The 27,626-nt window shown below is 34.1% G+C and overlaps 1 protein-coding gene across 2 annotated transcripts in view; it reads right to left on the bottom strand.

Annotated features, from left to right (window-relative positions):
- LOC145286271 (whirlin-like) overlaps positions 1-6,896 on the bottom strand; it is a 31,899-nt gene extending 25,003 nt beyond the window's left edge. Inside the window, exon 1 of one of the 2 annotated variants that reach the window (XM_080135106.1) lies at positions 6,154-6,896. The gene's annotated coding sequence lies outside the window, so the exon portion shown is untranslated. Of the gene's footprint in view, positions 1-1,855; positions 2,035-6,153 lie in introns of those variants that run through there. The other variant, XM_080135107.1, reaches the window with a different exon arrangement.
- Positions 6,897-27,626: the final 20,730 nt, after the last annotated feature.

Here is a 27,626-nt window from a genome sequence, read left to right as displayed (position 1 = left end):
AGACACACAGACACAGACACACACAGACGGACAGACAGACAGACAGACAGACAGACAGACAGACAGACACACACACACACACACACACACACACACACACACACAGAGTTTTTTTTTATGTAATAGCAGAGATAGAGATTTCCTGTGCCGATTTACCTAAGTAAGACATAGCTTAGGTATTTGTGTACTCAAACAGATGAACTAATCCTCTTAAAAACAACAACAACAATAACAACAACAACAACCACAACTATATCTTGCCATGATATACAAAGTGGCACAAAAAAAGTAATACTATTAATTAAAAAACGAATTATTGCTTTCTTCCTAAAACTATAGTCAATCGGATGTTGACTACTAAACTCTTGAATGTTAGTGTCAGCAAAGTCCAACATAAGCCAAGGAAACAAAATGTTTATTTTCTTCGCTGAGAGAGCTTGGTAATGTGTAAACACTACGGTCTAAAAAGAAAATGGCCGCTGAGTTCTTAGAAAGTTTCCAACAAGTCTTGTAATTGATGTTTATGAACATGAACTGAAGACATAACAATATTCCAAGTTGTCATGATGCCGTCTAAAAAATTTGAAATGATTCAACAGATTGTCAAGCGTTCGTTAATAGACAATTCTTGGAAAGAGATGAAATCTGTAATTCACCATGCACATTAGACCGTTATTCGCAGTCAATTGATGGTTGGAAAGGGAAATGTTCACAAAATAGATTTCCTTGTTCAATAACAAAGAAACTTTTTTACAATTGTGTTTATTATTTATATATGAAGTAAGAATTTCTTTCGGTTTTAGTTTTTACATAAAACTTGACCACAGCGGCCATTTTCTTTCTAACACTCACACGTCACCAGAAAGCTTATTTATCTTACGAGCTAGATTATACGTGTGTGTGTGTGTAAAAATAATATTCTAAATGGAACTTTTTCTACAAAAATTTAGAGTAGTGGAAAATTTCATTAGAAGCAAAAAGTGTAGAATTAAAGCTATCAGGATATTATATCAGAGAGAAAGTCGCTAGTGACATATGTTTTTCTTTTCTTTTTTTTTTATCGTAATCGGTCCAGACAAGACATGATGCCACTTGACGTAAGGTGCTAAAAGAATACTACTATTTCAAAATCAAAAAAATAGCCAACGCTAAGTGTTGGATAGATTCTGATGAATAAAAAAGCAATTCTCTCCCCGCTCTTCTTTGTCAGAAACATCGCTCATGGGATGAGAGGATTAAAAGGCAAAATAGAGAAACCGGAGTTATGTGGTTGTGGAAAATAAAGCTAAACTACCCTTTCTATTCCCATTTAATCAGAGTCACAGAACCAAAAGATATTTCATCCAACTCTAACTTCTAGAATTACAAAACTTCCGGACTCTGAATCCTTGAATTCTAAAATATTTGATTCCTAGCCCGACTCCTTATTTTAAAGTTTTCTAATATACAAACTTTGGGTTGGTTGTTTGGAGATTAAAAAAATCCAACTCGTGTCATCCTTATAAGACGGCATCACGATATTGACACTTGGAGCCTTTTTTTTTTCTTTTATGAATATCACTCGAGACAAGTCATGCTGACTTTGTATGTAGGGAGTTAAAAAAATACTTCAAGTTAAAAAAAATTAGCCACAGACAAGTTTCAGATGGATAGATTCTGACTCAGAAAACAGCAATTCTTCCCCCTCTGTCAAAAACATCGCTCATGGAATGTGAGGATTAAAGGACAAAATAATGGAAGCGAGAGTTATGAGTAAAGCCAAGGTTCACTTTCTGTTTTCCTCATTATAACTGAGAGAAATTTATTGTAAGAAAGAAAGAGATTAATGTCGAGTGAGACTGAAAGATGGCCATACTTATCTCATAGTCAGATGGTCAATGTCAAAATCTTTTTCTTTTTATTAATTTGTTTATTGCGGACTGTTATCCTCATCTGTTTTAGGCTGATCAATCCAATGTTTCTTTCTTCTAAAAAAGATGAGAATAATAGTCCGCAATAAACAAATTAATAAATAAAACTCATCTCTTGACAGTATAGAATTGTATAAGTCAACTGAATTAAAGGAATAAATTATAAGATGGTCAACATCATGAATTTTGGAATATAACTTTGTCATTTATTCTCTATAATGCTCTGTAATTACATTGAGCTTCTTAAATAAGGATTGATATATATTATAAGAAAATATATTTCTACAAATATATATATATATATATATATATATACATATATATATATATGTATATATATATATATATATATGTATATATATATATATATGTATATATATATATATATATATATATATATATATATATATATATATATATATATATATATATATATACTAGCATGGGTGCCCGACGTTGCCTGGGTATTTGGAGGTGTATGTTGAGCAAAAAAAAAAAAAAAAAAAAGCGGTAAATTTTTTAAAACTTTGACCCCTATTATGACCCCTTAAAATGTATTGTTTGGGGCTCAAATTAAGTTATTAAGTTAGATCCATGTCCAATGAACCTATATCTAAAGTTTCAAGTGTGTAGACCCCAAATTGTGAGAGGAGTTTTGTAGAGTTCTCAAAGGTCAAATCGTGGAACTTTGACCCCTTAAAAAGCCAAATTTCTCGCCGAAAACCGACCACAGAGATGTTCCCAAATCTCAATATCCTGTATATCAAATTTCGAGTCTGTAGACTGAAAATTGACAGAGTTATTGTGTAGGGAAATGTACACACACACACACACGTACACTTATATATATATATATATATATATATATTATAATAAAGTCGTATTCCTGTGATTAATATATACAAATCACAAATTTATTTTCATACTGAAAACGGACTTTCATCCCATTTTGATTTCTGCATATAAAATTTATTCAAAGGAAATCTACATTCAAGAAGTAACCTCATTTGCATATTCCATTTAAAAAAATTATTTTAATAATTAGCTTCATTTTATTGCTTGTCATAATAGAATTCTTTTAATTGTTCCATTTAGAAATATTATTTAATGCTGATTTATTTTTTATTTAATTTATAGCCTATACCAGTTGGCTTTAAAAACGGAAGTAAGTGAATTTATTTAAACTGTGAGAGTTGTTTTCCCTTTAAGCTATGAGAGTTATTTCCCGTTTAATTTTCATAGACAAAAATAGATATGCTTTATGCTTCCATAAATCCAATGTGTTTCACTTTCAAGGAAATCATAGGAAGTTAGAATATTCGGTGTATCTTAAATAGTATATGACTAACCTCTTCGCCCACCAGTGTGTTTCAATCGGGCAATTATAGGTATGTATGTGAGTATTTGGCAGGGTTTCATTGTGTATATGTATGTGTATGTTGGTTTACCTTGTTCATGTTAATGTATGTATAGCTGTGAGTAGCAGTTTCTGTTCGTCTGACTTTTGCTAGTGCGTAGGAATGTGAATATGGGATGAAGAAAGCTTGTATGTGAGTCATTAAATTCTTTTCTTTTGTGACTTGCCTCCCTTGGCCCAAAAGCAGAAAGGAGAGGTGGGGTGAGTGAGTGAGATTCTTTGATTATTATGTGCGGATGGGTCTGGTGAAGTCTGTAGAAAACTAAATATGCTGCTCGGAGTCAGTTTTGAAAAAAAATATATATATAATTCCGTTTTGATATGGACATCTTGGGTGTGGATTGTATTTTTTTTTTCTTGTCCGTTGTCGTTAGTCAGTTAATACATCACTTCCATAGTTCCAATCCAAAGTGCGCATTTTTATGCAGCTGAATAATCTTCAAATAATCTTGTGTCTAACTTTAACTTCATGGAAAGCTAAGTAAATATCTTGATGATTCTTTGTGACTATTCTGAGTGTAATTCTGTCCAGTAGTTTTGGAGCCTATATGTGATCAACAAATAGACAAGTGCTACAAGATCAGGTTTGCTTATGATACAGGCTGCCTGAACTAAAATGCACTAAACATTAATGTCAAACTTTCTCTTTGCAAAACTCAATCATGTTTTACAAAGTCAAAAACAAAAGCAAAAATCTTCCTCTACAAAACAACCAAACTAAACACCATAAATAAATATTTGAAGATATAAAGAACTTGAAACATGAAAACTTTTTCTCACATTTATTGAATTCGGCATTAAATAATCTGAAAAGAGTTGATATGCCATAAAACTAAACAAGTAAACAGTCAAAGACAAGTGACAGACAAAAGTTGTAAATTCATATGAAATTCTAGTGTTAATGCAAGCCAGAATAAAGATAGAGTTGGATTTGTTACTGTTTTACCACACTGATAACCCCTTTGGCAGCATGTAAATAGTAAGATATTCAATTATTCTATGAATTCAAATCCCTGACAACACCAGGAATTTCTCCTTGTTCTAAATTAAGAATGATTGTTAAGAAGATATAGAAGAACCGATTACGGGGCTCCGTTCGGCCTTAAGAGACAATGAATACACCGTGTAAGGGTGTTTGTGCAGGGGAGTCAATTTTGAAACAAGAGTTGCCGATCTCCAACCACAATTCTCTTGAATTGGCCTTGCTTGGTTCTAGTTGAAGTGGAAAGTCCAGGAAAACTAGAAACAATGTTCAGATAAATGAAGAGCACATACAGCACCTGGTATTCCGAAATGATCATTCAATTAGTATTGGCCAGGCTCAACGTTGCTTAACTTCAGTGATCTAATGCGACCAGGTGTATCAACGCGATTTTGCCGTATCATCCCACACATAGAACCTGGTATTCCCAAATTGACACCCATCTGGTACTGTCCAGACTCAACGTTGTTTAACTTTGGTGATCTAACAGGAACCAGTCTGTGAACGTGATTTTGCCGCAAGAAACGATATACTTAACAAATCACAGCATTAAAAATAGGGATAGGGAGGAATTATTATAAAGTAGTTAATTGTATATACTAGGCGTTGCCCGGGAGTCTTCTTATTTTCATTTTTGTTTCGCCTTTTGTTTTGTTTAAATAAATATTCTTTTTTTATAAATAGGAATCTGAAAATTAAATGTATTATTACTTACAATATAGTTTGGTTAGTTAGTTTAACCAAATTGTTATAAAATTATAACTACTTTTGTTAAGCTAATCTTGTTTTAATCCCTATAAAATTGAAAGTTAAACTTACAATATTTTAAGACATGACTCACTTAGAATTTTGAAATCAGAAATGAATTCTATTCGACAGTTTAAACGCTTCCAAATTTCTTTCAAATTTGGAAGTGTCACAAAATAATTCATTGTTTAAAAAAATTTTTTTTTTAACTAGTACTAGAATATTAAAATGACTGATTTGTTTACAGATAAACCGAATGAGTTCCAATCTATGATTACTCACTTGCCAAACTTTCACAAAAAGCACTCGACTTCTACAACCACTACAAAAAATTCCCTCACTCTCTATCTGTGCCTAAATCTAAACACAAATTCCATGAACAAAGTTTCTTTCCTAGAACTGCTCGCCTGTTGCTTCTCAACCAATTACAATATGGCAACCTCCAAGTCCAATGTAAACAAGTTCTTTTTGAGCCCTCCCCTTAAATAATCAAATTGTATCCAATCTACAACACTATTAACGATTACTACACTACCATCTTTCATTCTTATCCTTGAGTGGCCTTCGAGCCTTGATAAGTGATTACTCCAATATAAAAAAAAATGAATCTCTGTGAATTTTATTACAGAATGAAATTACTTTTTTTTTTTTCATAAATTGGGTTTTAAAAAGTTCGTTTTCTTATTTAATCCTATTATTACATATTGATTTCCATGAATAATCGATTAAGTAGTAGTAGTAGTAGTAGTAGTAGTAGTAGTAGTAGTAGTACCACCACCATCACCACCACCTTCTGGATCCATCACCAGGGATAGATTAACCTAATTTGCTTTAAACAATATAATGTACTAGAAATCTGGTAAGACTTGTTGTCACTCAGACTCCAGGGAACACTACAAGTTATTCTCAAAAGGCAATCTTTAATGATGGTTTGTGAATACATGATGATGATGATGATGATGATGATGATGATGATGATGATGATGTATAAGTCACGCAAAGACGAGAACCACGCATAGACATACACAATTTGATTAATATAAAAATATTGAATTAGGAGAGAATAAAAGCGACGTGGTTAAACAATAAACACTCACCGATTCCGTATCGGATGCGGTCCGCCTTTTTGTACCTTTCGGGGCACGTGTCAATCCGAACAGCGACAATCATTAATGATGCAATTGTAGTAGTTGTAATTTAGGGTACCTGCCACTACGGACGCTGTGCTGTCCATCTTATTACAAACCCTGCATATCCGGGTGCAGTCTTTCAATTTAATTATCAAGTATTTTAGTTTAAACTTTAAAATCTTTTTCTCCTTTTTTCTTTATAAGAAATATTTTTTTTTTAATTATTTATTTGAATAATAATTTTTCCAGCATCAGTAAATAATTAAAGAAAAAAGAAAGCAAGAAAGAAAGAAGGAAAAAGAACAAAAAAGAAAGAAGCGAAAAAAAAAAGAAGGGATGGAATAAAAAGCAATAAAAAAATGTATGATAATTATGTTTTCATTTGGAAGGCTACTTATCTTGGACTGGAGATGTCGTTTCAGTTTCGTTTAATTATCTTCCGTAACACTGTTTTGGTAATGTGTCATACCTATCTATTTATTGGGTCGTTTGTATGTGCAGAGTCACGCCTGTATGCCGACCGCCGACCGGATTGTTATATTATTTTGCTACCTGGATACAAGAGTGCTGGACTGGACTGCTGGACAGAGTGCGTTATCATATCGGACGGGGAATTTTATGTTGAGTCGTTATTTATTTATTTTTTAATGTCATAAACAATGTAACCTCGTAACGCTGGGAAATCCTCTTATGGTAATCTACAAGCTAAATAATAGAAATACACTTCGGAAAAGAATAAAAAGAGAGGAAGAGAGAAAAGTCGGATTAAAAAATTTGGTAGAGAGAGAGAGAGAGAGAGAGAGAGAGAGAGAGAGAGAGAGAGAGAGAGAGAGAGAGAGAGAGAGAGAGATCTTTTTAATTAATCTGCACGACATTTGCTATTTTTACTGTTACTAATGCTATGTAGTGATTTATTCACTTCTTTGAAGAATACCAAGTCTGACACATGGTCAGGTAAGAGGCGCTCGAACAAAAATGTCAAAATGTGACACAGTAACCACGTGCCGCTCTCATAACCTCTCCTCTTTCATACCGGAACCATAATGTCAGCAATTCATAGCCTGCGTGTTTTTCGTACCAGGCCAAAGATACGTCCTCGACAATCTGCCAGAAAGAGTCTGAGTTTTTTTTTTTTTTTTTCTTTAATCCTGTGAGATGAGGCTTCATAATTTGTGTATTTATAGAAACTCAGGCGGGGTTACAAATTATAAGAACTCGCGCAGGGTTACGAATTATAAGAACTCCGGCGGAGTCCTATTTGTAAGGGTGTAGGAGAAAAGAAATTTAAGAGAAATTAAATTCCTCTGCCCCAAACAAATTAATAATAAAAAAGAAATAAAACACAATGACACCTCTTTAGGGAGTTGAGTTAGTGCTTTTCGGGCACTCCCTAATAAAATAAATAATTCGACACAAGCTACTGAATAAACGAACAAACAACTTCGTAAAACTTAACAAGGAAAAGGTTTGTTGAAGAGAGTCAGGGTAAGATGCCCAAAAGATATAACTCGGATGAAACTTGTCTGCCTTTGCCCGGTAGTTATTCTCAAGTGGGAATCGTCGATACCGGTGTAGGCAGAGAGGGAGAGTGAGGAAACAGATCCGCTCTCTTTTGGCGTCTGGCTGGAAAAGGGAGGAGTTTTTGTCGTCCGGAACGGAAGCAGTTAGAGTTCCTTAGGGGGTAAGGAAGGTCCCTGCGCTATGCCTCTGATTGGTCAGTATGTGCCATATCGCACAGTCAGGAGAAGCACTGATGCACAAGAAAAAGAGTTCTATTTGTTTCTGCTACACCTCTTTCTCGTTTAAAATGCACCGCATTTATTTTTCAACAAAATAACAAGATGGACAAGCAAAGTCCGCCCGGTAAGAGTTCTTGTAAAATCAAATTTCGTGCATAAAATTATTTTCATCTCAAATTTACCAAGGCAAGTTCTTTTCTTAAAAAAAAAGCAAGTTCTCACACAAAAGAAATTCAAAGCAATTTTTGCTTCTGTCTGAAAGATAATTTTTCTTTCCCGTCTTCCCATTCTTCTAAATAGTTGTCCACAATTAAACAAAAAATCCCCCAACGAAGAACAGAAAAAAAAAACCCTGCTTACTTGCAAACACTTCGGCAAAAGTACACGTTAAGTGCCCACCAAAAACTGAGTTTTCTTTTTTTTTTTTGTTATTCCTGTCTGACTTTTTATTTTTTGGCTAACAAAAAAATAAGCGTGGAGAAAATTTAAATGACTATATCAACGTTAACGGAAAAATGGTATCTCGAAAGAGCTAAACCAGTAAGTAGTTCAGTTTAACTAATTATCTGTCGATTTCTTTTTGCAAAAATAAAAGAAAAATCTGTCTAAATTCTCTTGCGTATCTCCTCTTGGTACACGGGTCTTTAAAACAACAGAAATTGCTGTCATTTTTGTTGTTGTCATTTTTGTTGTTGTCTTGTTTATCCCATTATTTTACATATAAAACTGTTGTAATATTTTTCTTTTTTCTATTTAAACATGAAAAATTTCCAAAGAATAATTGTCCATGCTACACAGATCAGGCAACAAAAATTCGAAGAATGGCAGATGTTCCACCAACAAAAAAACAGATGAAAGACAACAAAAAATTGGAAGGAAGACAGCAACTCCACCAACAAAAATCAGAGAAAAGACAGCAAGAATTGTTTATGTTAGAATTCCAACAACTTACACTTCAGAAAAATGAACCTGAAGAATTACTAGTAAATGTATTAAATGGCTCTAAAAAAACTCTGGAAAAGAGGAATTTTCCTACAATCTACAACTCGATTGAAACATTTGAATACTAGAGAACGACAAAATATTCGAACCCTTTTGCAGGCGATATGAAGATATTTTCAATGTAGACTATGAATAATAGCCCAGTGAAAAATAGGTACGTCTACTATTAAGATAACTGGGAACTACCTAACATATTAGGTTCGTTGGTTTTATATTAACCAAGAAAAGCATAGATTTTTTTCAGAGACTATTAAGCACCCCTCGGAACTATTCAGCCCTGACACAACCTTGTCCCACAAACGTTGGAAATGCCTGAACATAGTCAAGGACAACCACACGATTACTTAACGTTTGCATCATCGGCGAACAAGCTCTGTAATGATTTTAAACTAGCCAAGCTTACTGTCGATGATTTTAAGTGCTTAATATTTGCACAAGGTATAGTATTAACATATGATGCCGAAATCAAATGTCAAGTGCTAACCAAGCTTGAAAACGAACAAGGATTGATTCTCCAAAAACTTGGCAGATGGCCGTGAAAGAGTAAATTCTGTCAAGTATGATTAAGAACGATCGAGGATGCAGATGTGGCTAAAATTAGAAAAACCAGAAGCAATTTAACCGCCTATTTCCCTAAAAAACAAAAAAAACAAAAGGGAAATGTCATGTTTTAAATCCCACAATAAATAACACACGAATAAGTTAAAAAAAAAAAAACGCCTGGACTATATTACCATTGTGATAAATAGCATTGAACGAAATTCTGTCCAGTCAAGAAGGAAACGTATTGCAAAAATTGCAATAAAGATGATCATAACTTTACTCAGTGCTGGTACGTCAACAAACCAAGGAACCCCAAAAGTAAAAGTAGGCAAGTTCAATCACACACGATAGTCCATAGAAATTTAAGAAAATATGTGATTGGTAATATTTTCAATAACTCTTTAAAGTTCCAGCTTGACTGAAGTTCTAATCTTTCAATCATCACTTGGAGTACTTGGCAAACAAGCTGACCCTAGTAAAGATGGATAAAACAGCAAAATCTGTAACTGACGAGAATATTAACATCTTCGGCAAGGTAAGCCTTACAGTAACACTGAACGGAGTTACCAAAATGCTGAAATCCTGCATACCAAAACCTTCGGATAATCTATTTGGAACAGATTGGATAGAAAAATTCAATCTGTGGGATTATCCAATGAGTAATTTTTGTCGCAAAATAGAAAGTACCGTGCCCAATTTGGTAAACTTCAAAAAGGAACTCAAGCAACGATTTCCTCAGATTTTTTTTTTCTGTCGACCTTGGGAAATGTTCTAAATTAAAAGTTAAGCTCAAGATGAAGGACGGTGCACAATCTGTATCCAAAAAGTAACGGAATGTCCCTTCCTCTGCTCTAACGCAAGTCAAAAAGAATTAGATTGACTTGAACAAGCAGGTGTTCTGTTAAAAATAGATTTTAGTTAATGGACAGCACCTACAGCCTATGTAAAAAAAGAAGTCCAACCGAATACGAGTATGCACAGAGTTTTTCCACAAGGTTAAACGATACCTTGCAGGATCATCATTACCTCCTCTCAAAGTCCTAAATAAATGGTGGAAAAATCTTCTCTAAAGTGACTTCTCACACGCATACCTTCAGATAAAGTCGATGAAGAAAGTTCTAAATTGCTCTGCATAAACACTTATAGAGGGCTGTAAAAATACAACGGGCTGGCTTTTGGCGTCAAGAGTGCGTTTGTAGTTTTCCAGCAGGTCATCGATACCATGCTGTGTGACATTGACTACGCAACAGCTTGTTTGGATATACTGGTGACCAATGAAACTACTGCAGACCACCGGAACCAAATAATAAACGTATTCGAGAAGTTACAAGAATACGGTTTAAGGTTAAGGGGGCAAAGTGTCACTTGTTTTTACCAGAGATCAAATACTTAGGTCACACCATAAATAAAGCTCGTCTTCAGCAAGAGCAGCAATATTCTCAAATAGAGAAAGAGATCCTAGGAATAATATTCGCTGCCACAAAGTTCCACAGATACCTACATCGAAGACGGTTCATACTACAACCAGACCATAAACCCCTAATAACAATATCTGGGTTCAAGAAAGATCTGCCAGCTTATACTGCAAATAGACTGTTTCGTTGGGAAAATATTGTCTTAGACTACCACTCCTAAGATTGAGTGTCCTAACATCTAAAAATATTTGCCATGCGGATTGCTTATCACGACTCATTCCCCAAACTACGGTAGTTTTCGAAAACTCTGTCATTGCTACACTAAGGATGAATTGCGAAATAAAAAGTATGATCGTGAATACAGTTAAAGAGCTCTCAGCAAAGTTAGCCGACATTATAAGGGAGTTTGGGGGGAATGAATTCATACAATCCATCAGACACAAAATTCACAATAAAGGCCCAAATGTGCCTGAAGTTTTTTCCCTCTGTGATGATGTACTACAGTATAATGACCGTGTAGTGATTTCAAACAGCCTACAAAGAAAGATCCTCGGGGATTTTCACACGGGATATCTTGAGGAAAAACCGTACGAAAAATCTCATGCGCTGCTATGTATATTGATAATGAGATTCTTGAGTTTGGCAGAAAAACAATACAGGATCGTTTTCTGGTTGAGTTTTGAAAAACAATTCAAATATTATGGAAACAATGATTTGGGTTCAAAATGTTTGCTTTGGTGTTTGGGAGATGTTGTCATTTGGGTCACCAAGCCAGTGATAAATTAGTTGGCCAGATAAATAAATAAATTGAACCTAGGGAGAGATATGGTCACGAAAAAGAAAGAAGAGATTCACAAGAAAAGAGAAAATGAAAAGAATATAAAATAAGGGGATAGAGAAAGGTGTTTATGAGGGGAGAAAAAGAATAAGATAATGGGAAAGAGAAAGAAGAGGCTTAGAGGAAAAATAAGAAAAGTATTTTTCAAATGACAGATGAGGGAAAGGGCGAGTTTTATAAAAACGATTGGCTTTTTAGAATTAGGGTCTTTTTGCTGGCTGGCATTGGGACGTGCACATCGCTCTTGCTCCGCCTGGGGGGGGGGGGGGCGAAACCCTCATAAGAGCTAAGTTGAAAAGCTCTTGTTCTTAGCTGGGAAATTAATTAGATGAACTTAAGTTATACAACCTGCGTCACAAAGCTCGGATCAAAGGATTCGACTTTAAATAAGTGTAAAAGGATTTATAAATAATTATTTTGTTTCGTTATATAAAAATGACCTAGAGTTTTTCTTTGTTTCTCAATTGCCGGCCTGAATGAGGATACAGTTTATTTCAGGTATGCCCTGACGTCAGATGATGAAAGAAATAGACTGGATCCAGCACAAAGCCAGAGTGATGGCCGAAATCGACAATGTTGCCACACGGACTTAGGGTCATGCACATTTTGCATGCCCTGAGCAGCAGAGAGATATTTTCCAGTGACCAGTGAGTGTCTGGTCACCCTTGAAGGGTCCAGTACTAGACAAGTAAGAATGTAGCCCTGCTGGGTTGCATCTATAATCCTGCGAGCCGGGAGCGATGAACACGGTCAAGAGTACATCACAAGTATGCTCCTGTGAACCAGGTTAGCGACCGATGGTTATACAGCGAAGTTCAAGCAAACCGTCTCGCCCCATGAGAAATATTTCTTTCCTGGTGATAAAATCCTTTTGAAAACAACATCACATTCTTGGAAGTAGACACCAACAAACAAAGAATTGGCAAACTGCTCTATATCGTCCATGGTCCTGAAAACATCCACAAACGCCATATGAACCAGCCAGCAAATGCCGTTTGAATGGATCGGAGGAATCACCATAAAATACCTGCGAAGAAGAACTGATCGACGTAATATTCGATCACTTCGATCTCTACACGCCTCAATCTCTCCAGAAATGCGACGCCCAGGAAGAAAAAGAAAATGTACGCACTCACTCGCTGTAAATCCCAAGAGAAAGAAGTATTAACAGTTTTATTCACCCCAAATAATAATCAAAATAAAACTTTTGGAAGCGGGGGTGAGTGTTGTAAGACCGAAACTTATCATAAACTCTTCTAGTACTATATTACGACGTGAGATAACACTCTCAATGGGCAGTATCGTAATAGCGTAGAATCAGCAGGAGTACTAGTAGTACGCTTATCCTTTAGCATACCCTCGTTACCTTTAATAATTCATTTTCTACCTTATGGTTTTTCGCAATTTTTGAATATTTTCATTACTGCGACATGACAATTTAGTTCTATTAGTTCTACTATAAATTAAATATTTCAATTTTCGAATTTCGCTACAATTACGAAGACAACCCGTTTTTTTAAAAATATATTTTTAATATATTTTTAATATATTTTTTATTTCATAGAAAAAGTATTTAGCGTTGTATTCAAATGTTCCGTTCTTTAGACCGATTTTATTTTATGATTTTAAACAAGTTAGAATTTATTTCTAAATTACAAGTGAGAAGGCAAATAGATTTCCATTCTTTTCTTTTCGTTACGGTCGCATTTTAAAAATGAATAAATTTGTACTAAAATTACAAAAAAATCTCATATTAATAAATGGGAAAAATATTTTTCGTGTATAGAACAACGTATGAATGAAATATTTATTAGTCGAAGCTAATGTTTCAGGTGTTTCAAGTAGCGTCCTTTGCGAAAGGATAGCGAGTCGGCCAAGCCGGATGGTACTTTATAAAAAAAAAAAAATACGTTAATTACAAAATCAGAAAGTGAGTGTTTGAACTTTTGCATTGAACCATGAATCATCATCATCATCGTCGTCGTCGTCGCCATTGTCATTATCATCGTTATAATAATCATCATCACCATCGTCATGATCATTGTCATCATTACATCGTCATTATCCTCACCATCATTATTAATTCATCATCATCATCATCATCATCATCATCATCATCATCATCATCGTCGTCGTCGTCGTCGTCGTCGTCGTCGTCGTCGTCATCACCATTGTCTCAATCATCATCATCATCGTCGTCGTGGTCGTCGTCGTGGTCGTCGTCGCCGTCGTCGTCGTCGTCGTCGTCGTCGTCGTCGTCGTCGTCGTCGTCGTCGTCGTCGTCGTTTTTGTCATCTCTGTGCTTTTCTATTTAACCTACAGTTAATCCCAGAAATATTAACGCATGCACGGTTATGTATATTAGGTATTATGATATCAACTGATGAGTCAGTGGATAGCTTGTCGCTGTCCACTGACTCATGCACCCGGATTCGTCAAAGGCCAGATTCTGACAGTTGTACATCCATTATTCACAAATCAGGCGTCATAACGTTTGCTTCACTGTTAATATCCGGCTTTAACGTCATCGAATGCCAAGACGCAACTTTAAAAGCAACAAAAACTAAATCCGTTTCTTCTTCATTTCTGTTTTTTATCAACGATTTTTTGGTATTCGTTAGTTATTCAGGTTTGTGTAGCTTAACAAGCGAATGTTTACAGATCAAGATGTAGAACCAGCCAAATTATTATGACACTAGTTCGAAAATACTATCCGTAAAAAAAAAAAAAATGACAAAAAATGATCATTGATAGGAGTTCGATATTTTAAAATTTTTGTGAAAAATAATAACGATGTAAGAAAGAAGAAAAATAACATATACGTCAGCATAGAAAGCAGAAAAAAACACAACGTTTTATAGAAATAGAGTGAAGGTGTGAAATGGATTAATACTTCCTTTATTTATTGGGCAGTTTTGTACTCACTAAGTTATCTGTGGCGACACACACACACACACACACACACACACACACACACACACACACACACACACACATATATATATATATATATATATATATACTAGCTGTACCCTGCCACGCGTTGCTGTGGCTTTATTTGGTGTAATGGAAAATTCTAATAAAAAGAGAAAATGCATGTTTCTTATATTCTTAGTACAGCAATCCACTCCAAAAAGTAAAAGAAAAAAGGCAAAAATGAAAAAAAAAAAATGGAACTCTTGCAGAATCATGGCTTGGGCTCGACCAACATTCAGTGGATTAAGCCGAAAGTTGCTAAAACGTTGAAACGCTAAATAGTTTTCTTTCTTATTGTATTAAAAAATGTGAGTTTTTAATTAATATTTGGGTAAGGGGGGGGGTTATTATACACAGATTCGAAAAAGTTGTCGAAAAACTAATAAATGAAAGCAAAGGTAAGGTAAATTACGTTTCCATCTAACTGGATAATTTTTTAGTGTTTTTATTTAATGTAAAATGTTTAATCGGCTCAAAAAACTCAGTGTTTATCTATGTATTTGAAAAAGACGAATGGTCGCGGACTCTGTTGAATACGTTAAGTTTGGGAAAATCAGTTAAAAACTATACAAAACAGTGTCAGACACCTACTGATTATATGTTATTGTGACATAGGCTGACATATTCGGTGGGTTTCTGATAGTATTTTGTATAGTTTTTTAGTTTTAAATCATTTTCTCAAACTTAATATCATCGACAGTGTCCTTCACCGTTTGTATTTTTCAAATACACTGATAAACACTGTTTTTCGAGCCGACTAAACGTTATAGTAAATAAAACGGGTTTGTATTACTAAACACAGAAACGAAAAAGTTGTTGAAAAATAAATATAACAAATAAATGTTATCAAAGGCAAGATAAGTTACTTTTCTACCTAACTGGATAAGATTTTAGTGCTTTTATTTAGTGTAAAATGTTTAATCGCTTTGAAAACATGTAGTGTTTATCTGTATATTTGACAAATACAAATGGCGGCAGACTGTGTTGAACACGTTAAGTTTGGGAAAATGAGTTAAAACTAAAAAACTATAAAACATACTGTCAGGAACTCACTCAATATATGTTACCGTGACATAGACAGACATGTATTCGGTGGTTTTTAACAGTATTTTGTATAGTTTTTTAGTTTTAACTCATTTTCCCAAACCTAATGTGTTTAACACAGTCTGCCGCCATTTGTAATTTTCAAATATAGCAGTAAACGCTGTGTTTTTCGAGCCAAATAAACATTTTACATTAAAAATACAAAAAAATTATCCATTTTGGTAATAAAGTAACATATCTTGCCTTTGATAATATTTGTTATGCATTTATTTTTTGACAACTTTTTCGAATTTATATGTACAGTAGTACAAACCCAATAAAAACACTAAAAATTATCCAATTAGGTAGAAAAGTAACTTATCTTGCCTTTGAAAATATTTATTTGTTATATATTTGTTTTTGTTGACAACTTTTTCAAGTCTTTGTGCAAGTACAAACCCAAAGGTGTATTTTTCTGTCTAATTTTATTTTTTGTACCGCGCTTAAATTTAAATTTCACGATATCTTTTTTGGGGGAGGGTATTTTTTTGCATTAGGTCCACCTCCACAATTTTCGACTATGCTGAATAAGAAAATCTCATTTAACATTTGTAGAGGCAATTAGTTTTCGAGATATAAAGACCTGTACTATGCACTATAATTCACTGACGGCAATGAATAAACATTCCCAACCTCCCCATATTAAGAATGGCTTTCGGAATAAACAACACCCATGCCTAATCACGTGTTTTAACCTTTTACCTGTCTTTCGTCTTTTAAAAACGGCTTTTGGAATAAATACTACCATTCTCCCCATGTTAAGAACGGCTTTCAGAATAAACACCCCCAACCTACCCATGTTAAAAATTGTGGAGGTGGACCTAATGTGAAAATTTACTTTTTGTTTTTTTAATAAATTGTTAGTTGAAAGCACAGAATAGTGACAAAACACCATTCCCGCCCCCCCTTGGTAAGAATAGCAAAAAAAAAAAAAATAAATAAATAATGGTTTTCTTGGTAGAAACTTTTCTGTACTTCACCTAACAATTTCTGGTGCTAATGAACTTACTGATCCACGCTATTTTTTAAATCGAATTTCCAAGTTTAATTAAAGTTTTATGATATGTTTTTTTTTTATTCAATTGTAAGGTTAAAGTACAGAATAGGTACAAAACACCCTCCCCTCCCCATGTTAAGAATGGCTTTTTAAATAATAACGTTATTATTTCAGCACGGATCACTCTCTACATGAGTACCTAATATTTTTTTTCAGCCATTCTTATCATAGAGAGGGGATGGTGTTTTGTAACTATTCTGTGCTTTAAACTAACATTTTATTATCAAAAAAAGATATTGTGAAATTATAAAAAAAATAAAAAGATATTGTGAAAGTTGAAATTAACTTGAAAAAAAAACAAAAACAAAAACAATGTGAACGGCGCGTTCAACATTGTAGCCAGAGCTTATTTGGCAATAAGGTCACGTTAGTCGATTAATAGGTGCTAATGCACTTACTGATCCTCGCTATTTTTTTAAATCGTATTTCCAAGTTTAATTAAAGTTTTATGTTTTTTTGGTATTTTTTTTAGATTAGGTCCACCTCCACAATTTTCTTTTAAATGACGACTTTTGAAGGTTTCCGACTATGCTGAATACGGAAATCGCATTGAAATTTTGCAGAAATAAGTAGTTATCGAGATATAAATAGTTGTTTTATGCATTTTATTCTTTGGCGGCCATCTTTGTTACGCACGTAGATTTGTTTATGACGCGCGCAAGCGTGTAAAAAAGATGGCCGCCAGAGATTACAATGCATTATACAACTTTTTATATCTTGATAACTACTCATTTCTGCAAAATTTTAATGCGATTTCCGTATTCAACATAGTCGAAAACCTCCAAAAGTCGTCATTTAAAAGAAAATTGTGGATCATCATCATATCGTATGGATTCAAAGATTGTATTGTTGGCATTGGTTTCCCCGATAGTTTTCTAGTCAGAATGAATTCTAGAAAGACATAAGGTTCTTACAGGAGGGACCATGTAAAGGTGTTTTTTTTGTTTTTTTTATAAAGTAGTCACCACTTATCAAGACCCAGAGCCCACTCGAGGATAAGGGGTAATGAGTGTACAGCGGTTAAGGGGAAAATATCGTAGTAATCGTTAGTAGAGGAAATTTGGTAAATTGGATTACTTAAGGGGATGGCTCATCAAGAACTTGTTTACGTTGGACTTGAAGACAACCATACTGTAGTCAGTTGGAAAAAGGGAAAACGGAACAGAGTTCCACAGGCATACAGTTCTAAGAAAAAAACTTTGTTCATGGAATCTACATTTAGGTTTAATCACAGATAAAGAGTAGGGGAAATTATTGATAGTTTTTTTCAGCTTGCCAAGATCCGAAGTGAAAGTGATTTTTATAGAATGAACTGGATTTGAACTCGCAACACCACGCTTGAACCACCGTCATCTCTCAGCAAATCAATGACGCCGTTCTTTTCAAGGTTATAAGTGTGGTGTGAGTGTGGGTGTAGGTGTGCGGGTGAAGATTTTTTAAGCATGCCAGATCTTATCATCACCAACTAGCGTAATCCAAGTCGCCTCTTCTTCTATATATTTATGCATGGGAGAAGGATATTTGCCAATCGCATGCGTAAACTGAATATATGTGCACACATACAAGTCATAACACACCCACAAGTCCGCACAGATATTTCTTGCCACTTAAAAATACAGGGTGACCCCCAAAAAGCGGGGCATTAACTCTAATTAGGCCCCGTTTCTTAGTGTTTTGTCCGAATGAAATGAAACTTTGGTCATAGCTAGTTTATTATATTCAAAACATCACATCAAAACACTAGGGTCTTTGGCCTTTTTTTCTCCATTCTACAGCATATGTTCTAGATGGCCTCCATTTAGCTTTTGTTTTTTTTGGGTCATCCTGTATACCATACATACACACGCACAAACAGAAAGCATTTTCGTACAACTTGGTTCTGCTGGAATGCTTTTCAGTTGACTACAACATGGTCGTCTTCGAGTCTAACATAAACAAATTTTTGATGCCCCCCCTTAAATAATAAAAAATCTACCCATCAACGATCACTACGCTGTTGTTTCAGGGACCACCTTACACTCATTAATCTTCATCCTTGAGTGCCTTTCAGCCCTTGATAAGCGGTCACTAGCATGTAAAAAAATGTTTTAATACAACAGTCGACAAGCGCAACTTAGACTAATATACAGACTTCTAGGAGCTAGACATGGTTAACACCACAAGCTACATGCATACACATGCCACTGTATATTTATACTAGCAGGATGCCCGTCGTTGCCTGGTCATAAAATATGCTTAAATATGATATTTTAATTCATATAGATTCTGTATATATTATTAGAGAGCAAATTCTCTATTGATTATTATATTGTACCAATATATATGGTAATGATTTCAAAAGTTGAAAAAAAAAATGACTTTGGTGCCATCATCTGAAATCAAAACCAAAACAGTTATTGCTTGAGTCTTCGTCGTCATTTAATGCTTCAACCACCATTGTTACTGTCTGAACTATTGCTGGATGGATAGAAAAAGCTAAAAATTAAGCTATTTCAAGCTAAAAAGGTGTATGTATGCATGCTTTGAAGTTAGTCGATTCACTCCTGCCAAGGTCAACTGTTTATGTCCATTTTGACCTTTATATTAACAGCTATTTTCACAGGCTAAAAACCATATTGAAAGTATACCACATATCCAAATACCCTATATATAAATTTTCAAATCTGTAGACTAAATATTCTGAGAGGGAGTTTAGTAGAAAGTTTTCACACACCGACAAGGTCACTTTATATATATATATATATATATATATATATATATATATATATATATATATATATATATATATATGTATATATATATATATATATATATATATATATATATATATATATGTATATATATATATATTATATATATATTATATATATATATATATATATATATATATTTAAATAAGGGAGTAGTCACCAACAATGTGTATTTTTTAACATTATTTTATTATTCCGTGTCTTGGTTTTTCATTGAGAATTATGTTTGGATCATTGTAATAATGTTTTTAAGTCATTGAAGTCGTTTACATGCGGCGTTTCAGACGGTCTGTGATGCGTCCTCGTCAGAAATTATTTTCAAATGTGTAAAAATGGCGATTTTCGTAGTTAGTTTGAAGTTTTTCCAAGGGGTGGAGGCTTGTAAGTGTTTATTATACATTGGTATGCTGAATTTTTGTTGCTTTTTTATTTGGTTTGTCCAGGGAGACTTGACCTCGCTGTAGTCAGTCGCTATCTCTTTCTGCTAATGTGTTTTTCTTTTCCTTTAGGGTAGGGTAGGGTGTGTGTGTGTGTGTGTGTGTGTGTGTGTGTGTGTGTGTGTGTGTGTGTACGCGTGTGTATGCGTGTGTGCGTGTGTGTGTTTGCTTTTATTGGTTTGGGAATGTGTATATTGTTTTATAGTATTTTGGGGTTATTTGCTTCCTTAGGAAGGCAGCTGTGGTCCGAGGTGGTTACTAATGTGTATGTGTGGGGAGGGGGGACTGGCTCTTCTGAAGTAAGGGTAGGGGTGCTTTCATTCTATTTTTATATTTATTTCTTGGATTCTTGGATTTTAGTATTGTGATTTTTCGTTTTAGTCTTATATTATGTTTGTTTGAGGGGTGTATTTAAAATAGGGGATTTTTTAATGTTTCTATTTATTTGTCTCCCCATGTGGGTATGGCCAGACCCAGGATCGTTCCTAGTGTGGGGAAGATTTTGTTCCCCAGAGGGGGGGGGCATTGGAGGGGGTGTAGGTATGGGAGGGGGATGATAGAAGGGAATATAGTCGTTTCAGTCATGAGGGGGTTCTCCTCCTCTGACTGAGGAGGGAGCGAGGTGTTGGAACAGATATTATACTATGGTTCTAGGTGTCTCCTAGTGTTGTTGGTTTCGAAAAAAGTGAAAATCTGTGTCTGTGAGTCTGTGTGTCTGTGTACTTTTACTTTCCAAATAACTCTGTCAATGTTTGGTCTGGAGACTAAAGATTTGACATACAGGATATTGAGATTTGGGAAAATCTTTTTAATCGGTTTTCGGCCAGAAGTTTGGTCGTCAAGGAGTAAAAGTTCAACGATTTGGCCTTTGAAAACTCTACCAAACTCCTTCTAATTTTAAGTCTAAGCACTTACAATTTTAAATGTAGGTTGCTTGGACATGGATCAAACTTATAATTTGATTTGAGCAAAAAAAAAAAAATGTTAACGGGTCAAAATTGCTATGCAAAATTTTTCGCATTTCGTACTCGTGAAGATTCGTCATGCAAAGAAGATAAAATGCAGAAAATTCTGTGCAACATAATAGCCATATATTTTTTCAAAACTTACTGCCTAACACTACTTAGGTATCAGAAGTGTCGAAATGTACAGATATTTTCTCAAACGTAGAAACACACTTGCGGGGTAAATTTATTTTTTTACTTGTGGTTTAAAATCAATAAATATTTATCATTTTATGCTTACTATCAGCATTGGAAGATTTTACTTAAAAGAAAATTAAAGAAAAGCGTTTTTGGCAGCAGAAAATAGGGAGAAATTTTCTGATTCCGATACCTCCAAAAGTTCTGATTTTTCTGATTCCCAATTCTGATTCCTATTAGTCGTCCCAACACTAATATATATATATATATATATATATATATCTATATATATATGTATGTATGTATGTATGTATGTATGCATGTATATATAACCGGTGGATTCAAGTGATATGGGTTTAGTCTGATCTGGATTTTAGAAAGTGATGAAGATGCAATTTCTAAATTATAAACAACTATTAAAAAGTAATATTTACTAGAAATTATATATATATATATATATATATATATATATATATATATATATATATATATATATATATATATATATATATATATTGTTGTTGTTGTTTTCAACCACCTAACAAACATTTAAAAAATACTTTAGAATATTATTTTATTTAGTTTAGGAGCAAAGTGTAATATTTGTTGTTGTAATTTTACACTCTCTCTTTTCTGTTCTGGATCAGCGATGGAGAAATCCTCCTAGATTGAGGCAATACGAATAATGTTTTTTTCCAGGAGAGTTGGAAGTTTCCCACATTAAAAGCCGACCTTGTCTCTTACTATGTTCTCGTGGGGAGGCAAGTAAATATCATAAAAGAGACACATTATCCACTTTTTAAATTTTGTTTTTGAAGGGGATGAGCAGTGTATTTTCTAGACCTTCCACCACTACACACACACACACACACACACACACACACACACACACACACACACACACACACACACACACACACACTCGTATCCATATCTTCTTTTATCAAACACATCTTGCTTTCAAGGTAGCTAAAAATATATTTCCGAGATTCAAAACAAGTGTCTTCAAATAGTGTGCAACTATTTTATTTCATATTTCCGAGAACTTTAGTTAAGGGGCAAGTAACTTTTAAAGAACTTAAACTAGAGTTACTTCCCTTTGATAGTAAAGTTTTTTTTTTTTACTGTTTTTAACTGAATTTTATTTTAAAAGATATCAACTATATATCAAACACGATCACAAAAATTAGAAGATTGGACAAATCGTATTCAATAATACTAAGATTCTAAATAAATGCCCGTATATTATAAATACAAATACTCTTGAAATTCAAAACCCGTATTGTCTTTCTTTAGCTATTATCTATACTTCTATAATTTTTTTTTGTGTGTATTGATTATATAAAAAAAACTTTGTTTCTATTAGTATTTATTTGCTTTCCCACCAAAGCAAAATGTAATACAAGGTCGTTTTTAAAGTGGGGTTAAACCAGCTCCCCGAAAAAAAGGGAAAAGGGGCACTCTGGTTGGGTCCAAAAATACTAATTGTACCAGAAGGTTTCCCCTCCATTGATTGAGACAAATTACCTTAAGTGCAGCATCTGCAGAACAGATACTACACTTTGAGATATTAAATCCTTTATTCATGTTAAAAATACATTGAAAATCAACACTGAACAAAAAACTTAGGCACATGGCCAACTCAAAAGGGGGTGGGGTTGTGGGTGTCGTTGGTCATCCTTGTCACTCCAGAACTAAACAAAATCAAAAGTTTCTCCCAGCTAGTATCTTTCACCATAATACCGTATTCACCCTTTCATACTGGGGGACATCCTACTTAACTCCCAATTTTTAAAACATTTTTTATTGACGTGTAAAAACAAAAAAAAGGTAACAATAAAAATGGTACAATAATTCATTTGTGTCGAGGGCGGGGGGGGGGGGAATACTACACTTTGATCCCAGCTCGAAGGCCGAGAAAGAAAATACAACTTTGTTATATATGGGCCGTGGAATTGCATTCATCAATAAAAGATCTAGCTAATTTGCATATTCTTTTAGACATTAATTTTAATTAATTCCCTATTAGTTTTTTTCAGTTTCCTTATGGGATGATTATCTTTAACTAATTATTACGTGTGATTATATTTTTGCAGATATTCTACATGATTTATACTTGCATAATATTTGAGTAAAAAGGTTATCATAAACACAAACCTCTTTCTATATATATTTATGTATGCATATATATATCTGTTTAAAAATATTTTGCATAAAAACTCTTTTGTCAGTTTTTGGTCTACAGGCATGAAACTTAGTATATAGGATATTCAAACCCATGCAAAACGTTATATTTGGGTTTGGCCGGGAGAAATTGGCGCAAAAGTGTGAAAATTAAAAAATGGAATTTGCCAGGTGAGGATCAAACGACAGCATTACGAATATGCATGTGTAACGTAATAGCTATTGGTTCATGTTTTAATTTTTAATCTTGGAGCAAACATGTCTTCATAGCTCAGGCATTAACGTCAAAGGAAAAAGTAAATCCTGAGTAAACCGTTTTGGTTTCGATTCTCGGTGGTGGTGCCCAAGTCATTTTTTAAAACTTTTTCAATCATTACTATAAATTGGGTCCAATACCATATAATATTAAATACGAAATCTGCATTAATCAAAATATCATATTTAAGCATATTTTACAACCCGGCAATGCTGGGCGGCTTGCTAGTAAAAAATATAAATTGCAATGATTGGGACAATATTGTAAAATTTTTCATTTCGTTTAGTCATTAAGCTCAGAATAAGTGCACTTTAGCTAATTGAAAGTATTTTTTTATTGTTTTTATTTTCACAAAAGTTATACTGGTGATAAGAGAGAACAATCCAAAATTTCATGGCTTTTAGATTTTAAAACTTTTATTTTATCAAAGAAATTTAAAAATCATAATCTAGCCTTTTCAATTTAAAGTTATAAAAAGAAACTGCAAACATTTTAAAATATTTTAATTTGATTGTTTGTATTTTACATTTTAAATACTTTTATTTTCTTAAAGAAATATATAAAAAGTACATTCCATAAATTCAGTGTGATATTCTATTTGTGTATTTAAAAAATCATGAAAATTTTTATAAAATGTTGTTCATTTAATAAACTTTAAACAATTTAATTTTATTCCATAAATGTTTTTTGTACATAATGTTTTTGTTGAGTTACTTTGTTTTTATTGAACTTGTTTTTTCTGTAAATCGCTCGAGACAAGGTATGAAGTCACTTGATGTAAGGAGCGAACAAGAACAAAATCTGATTATTGTAAAGGCAGAAAATTCCTGTTGACATCTTGAAAAGACCAAGTCTACAGGTAGAAGAAAAACAGTGAGGGAGAAGGGAGTTCCACAACCTTGCAATTCTTGAAAACAAGCTACTAGAATAGAAAGTTATATTACAATGAAATATTAAAACAGTGAATTGATGAAGACCACTAAACCAACGAGTCAAACGAGCTGCAACAAAGGAAGAAGGGAATAAATCAGACAATTCTGCCATGGAAAGTTTGGGTCATAAATATCTTCATGTTAGTCTTCTCTCTGTTACTAGCAACATTTTTGAAAGGTTGATTAACAACAGTTCTGTTTATTTTCTGGAAAGTTTGAGCCTCTTTAGTGATGTTCAGTATGGCTTTTGTGGTTTTCGTTCAACAGCTGGTCTAATAAATAGGGCTATGACAACAGCATATTCTTTTCATTTTTTTGACTCTCAAGTCTGTATCCATTGATATCTTATATGCTTTTATATAGAGTGATGTGGTTCTCGGTTGATGAATTGTGTCTGTGTTGTATATATACTCGAGAGTCAAAACAATGATAAGAATACTACTGCTTATAACTGTTGCAACTGAACAGATCTGTTGGTTTATGAATAAATCAGGCGAGTGTAGTATCCTTGCACTTGACATTTCAAAGGCATTTGGCAGTGTGCCATCCTGGTCTTCTACGTGAACTTTGAGGTTATGGTCTTTCGTATTAATGGTAAAGTTCTTGACATTATTACGTCTTTTCTCTCTGATCGAAGCTTGTGAATAACTTTTGATGGAGTATCTTCATTTTCTTTTCCTATCAATGTGTGTGTTCCTCGGGGCTTTTTTCTAGCTTTAATACTGTTTCTTCTCTGTATTAATGACTCTCCAGAGAGTATTATTCAGAAAATTGACATTTGTGCTAATCACACCATCCTCTATTCTGGTATTGCTTTTCGCTCATCTTTTTTGGGTCAATTGAAATATGCAGCTGATCTAGAAGTTCATTTGGGTTTAGTTATGGATTGGGGTAAGACATGGCTTGTTTTGTGAAATTCTATTAAGACTCGGCTATTGTTCTTCAATCCCAGACATGACCCTTTTCTTCCTGATGGCTCTGCTTTGGATGAGAAACTGACTCTAAAACTTCTTGATCATTCTTTCTCATCAAATCTTTCTTGGAGTTCATATATTAACTCCATTGCTCTTTCTGCGACTTGTGAAATCGGTTATCTTTATCACTCTAAACATTTTCTTGCATCCGAGGGTATTTTCTATTGCTACTAATCTATTATTAGACCATGTATGGAGTACTGTTGTCATATTTGGGCTGATGAATTTCTATCCCATTTAAAGGTTCTTGATAAATTGCAGAAAGGTATCTGTAATTTGATTGGATCCTCTCTTTCTTTGTCACTGCAACTTTTCTCTCACAGACGTGAGAGTTTTTTCTACAAATACTATTATGGCATGTGTCCCTCGAAGTTAGTTTCAGCGTTTTAAATTCTTATATGAAAAAATGAACGAGTCTTTTTTTTTTTTTGTACAAAAGGGTCATCACATATCAAGGCCCGGAGGCTATGCGAGGATAAGGGTTAATGTGTGTATGGTAGTCATTGGGGCAGTAGCATAGTAATCGTTTACTGGAAATTTGGTATAATTAGATTATTTACGAGGATGGTTCAATAAAACTTGTTTACATTGGACTTGAAGACAACAATATTGTAGTCAGCAAGAAAGCAGATGGTCAGTTATAAGGAAAGAAGCCTTACCTTGTTGATGGAATGCACATAAGGATTTAGTCACCGATAGAGAGTGGGAAAATTTATTGATAGTGATTTTGGCTAGATGAGTGTTTTTGTGAAAGATTGGCGAGAGGGAACCATAAGTTTGAGCTAAGTCAGACACTTGCCATGAAAATAACGATAGAGCAGAGATAGGTTCGCAGCATCTTTTCTGTTGGATAGAGGCTGCAGAGAAGAGAAAAGGGCATCATCTGCTAGATTACAAAGTCGATTTTGAACTCTGCTCCTGTCCAAATGTGGCATCAGTACTCCATCCAATGATGTACTTGGTTCTTATACAGGTAGAGAATTGAATCGGCAGTGAGATATCTACTGGAGTGGTAGAATGATCTCTTTTTCTATTGATCTTGGCAAGGAATTTTATATATGTGCTCCATTTCGTATTAGGAGTGAAGATTAAACCCAGAAACTTGTAAAAATATGGAGCATTCTCAAGGCAAGAGCCGTTTATTTCAATAGGGGGTCAGATGTGGGTCAGAGTGTTAATGATGAGAAGTGAGAAGCTTGGTTTTAGCTGCATTAAAATTAGCATCCCACCTTTTTCCCCATTGCACGACGTGGCCAAGATCAGAAGAGAGAGAATCATAGAGATCTTGATAATTTCTGGCCTTTGAAGCGTTGTAATAGATAGTAGTGTCATCTACGTAAATGTCTACAAATGATCTAAGAATGTGATTTGGGAGATCGTTGATGAAGATGAAGAAGAGAGTTGGGCCCAGGATGGAACCTTGAGGGATGCCAACATTAATACTGTTGTTACAAGAAGAAACTGCCCCCTTTTCCTGTAAATAAGAAAAACATTAGATAAGTGGAAAATGAGATTAGGATAAGCCGAGACTCGAACCTTGTAAGCAAGGTTCAGAAATAGATTAAGAGTTGGAATGTTAGAATTTCGCTATTGGTAAATTTCATATAAAATAGTTTAGATATTGTTTGTATTGTAAAAAGAACTAATCGTTCATTCTTTTATGAAAACTGAATTAAAAAGGTCAGCTAAAAAAGAATGAACAATACAAATTAAAAATATATTGAAAAAAATAGGTTAGGTTGAAAAACAGGTCAGTTCAGAATTCTTTGTTTGCAAAAGTCTTTTGGACAAACATGTGCTTAGCCATGTGAGTTGGTCACGTTTTGAACCACACATCTGACGTCATAGAAAAAAGGGAATTCTCAATAATAGGAGCTAGGATAAGCAGATTAGAGAGTTGACGGTCGGTAGTCGGGCAGTCAAGTTCGAACAGTCAGCAGAGTCGGTTGGAAAGAGCTGACATGATTAGAGGAGGGTCCCCTCAACGGCGAAGGGGTAGAAGTTTAACCATGTAGAACCAATGTGAATTCCTGACGTCAAATCATTTGACCGGTCAAATGAAATAAAGAACATCATCGATTTTTGTAATTGTTTGTCTTCGTGTCGTCATTC

The sequence above is a fragment of the Euprymna scolopes genome, chromosome 10, assembly GCF_053919585.1.
Source record: "Euprymna scolopes isolate OS-2025 chromosome 10, ASM5391958v1, whole genome shotgun sequence".
Taxonomy (NCBI): Eukaryota; Metazoa; Mollusca; class Cephalopoda; order Sepiida; family Sepiolidae; genus Euprymna; species Euprymna scolopes.
Note: the sequence above shows the minus strand (reverse complement) of the source record. Positions and strands in the feature narration are given on the sequence as shown.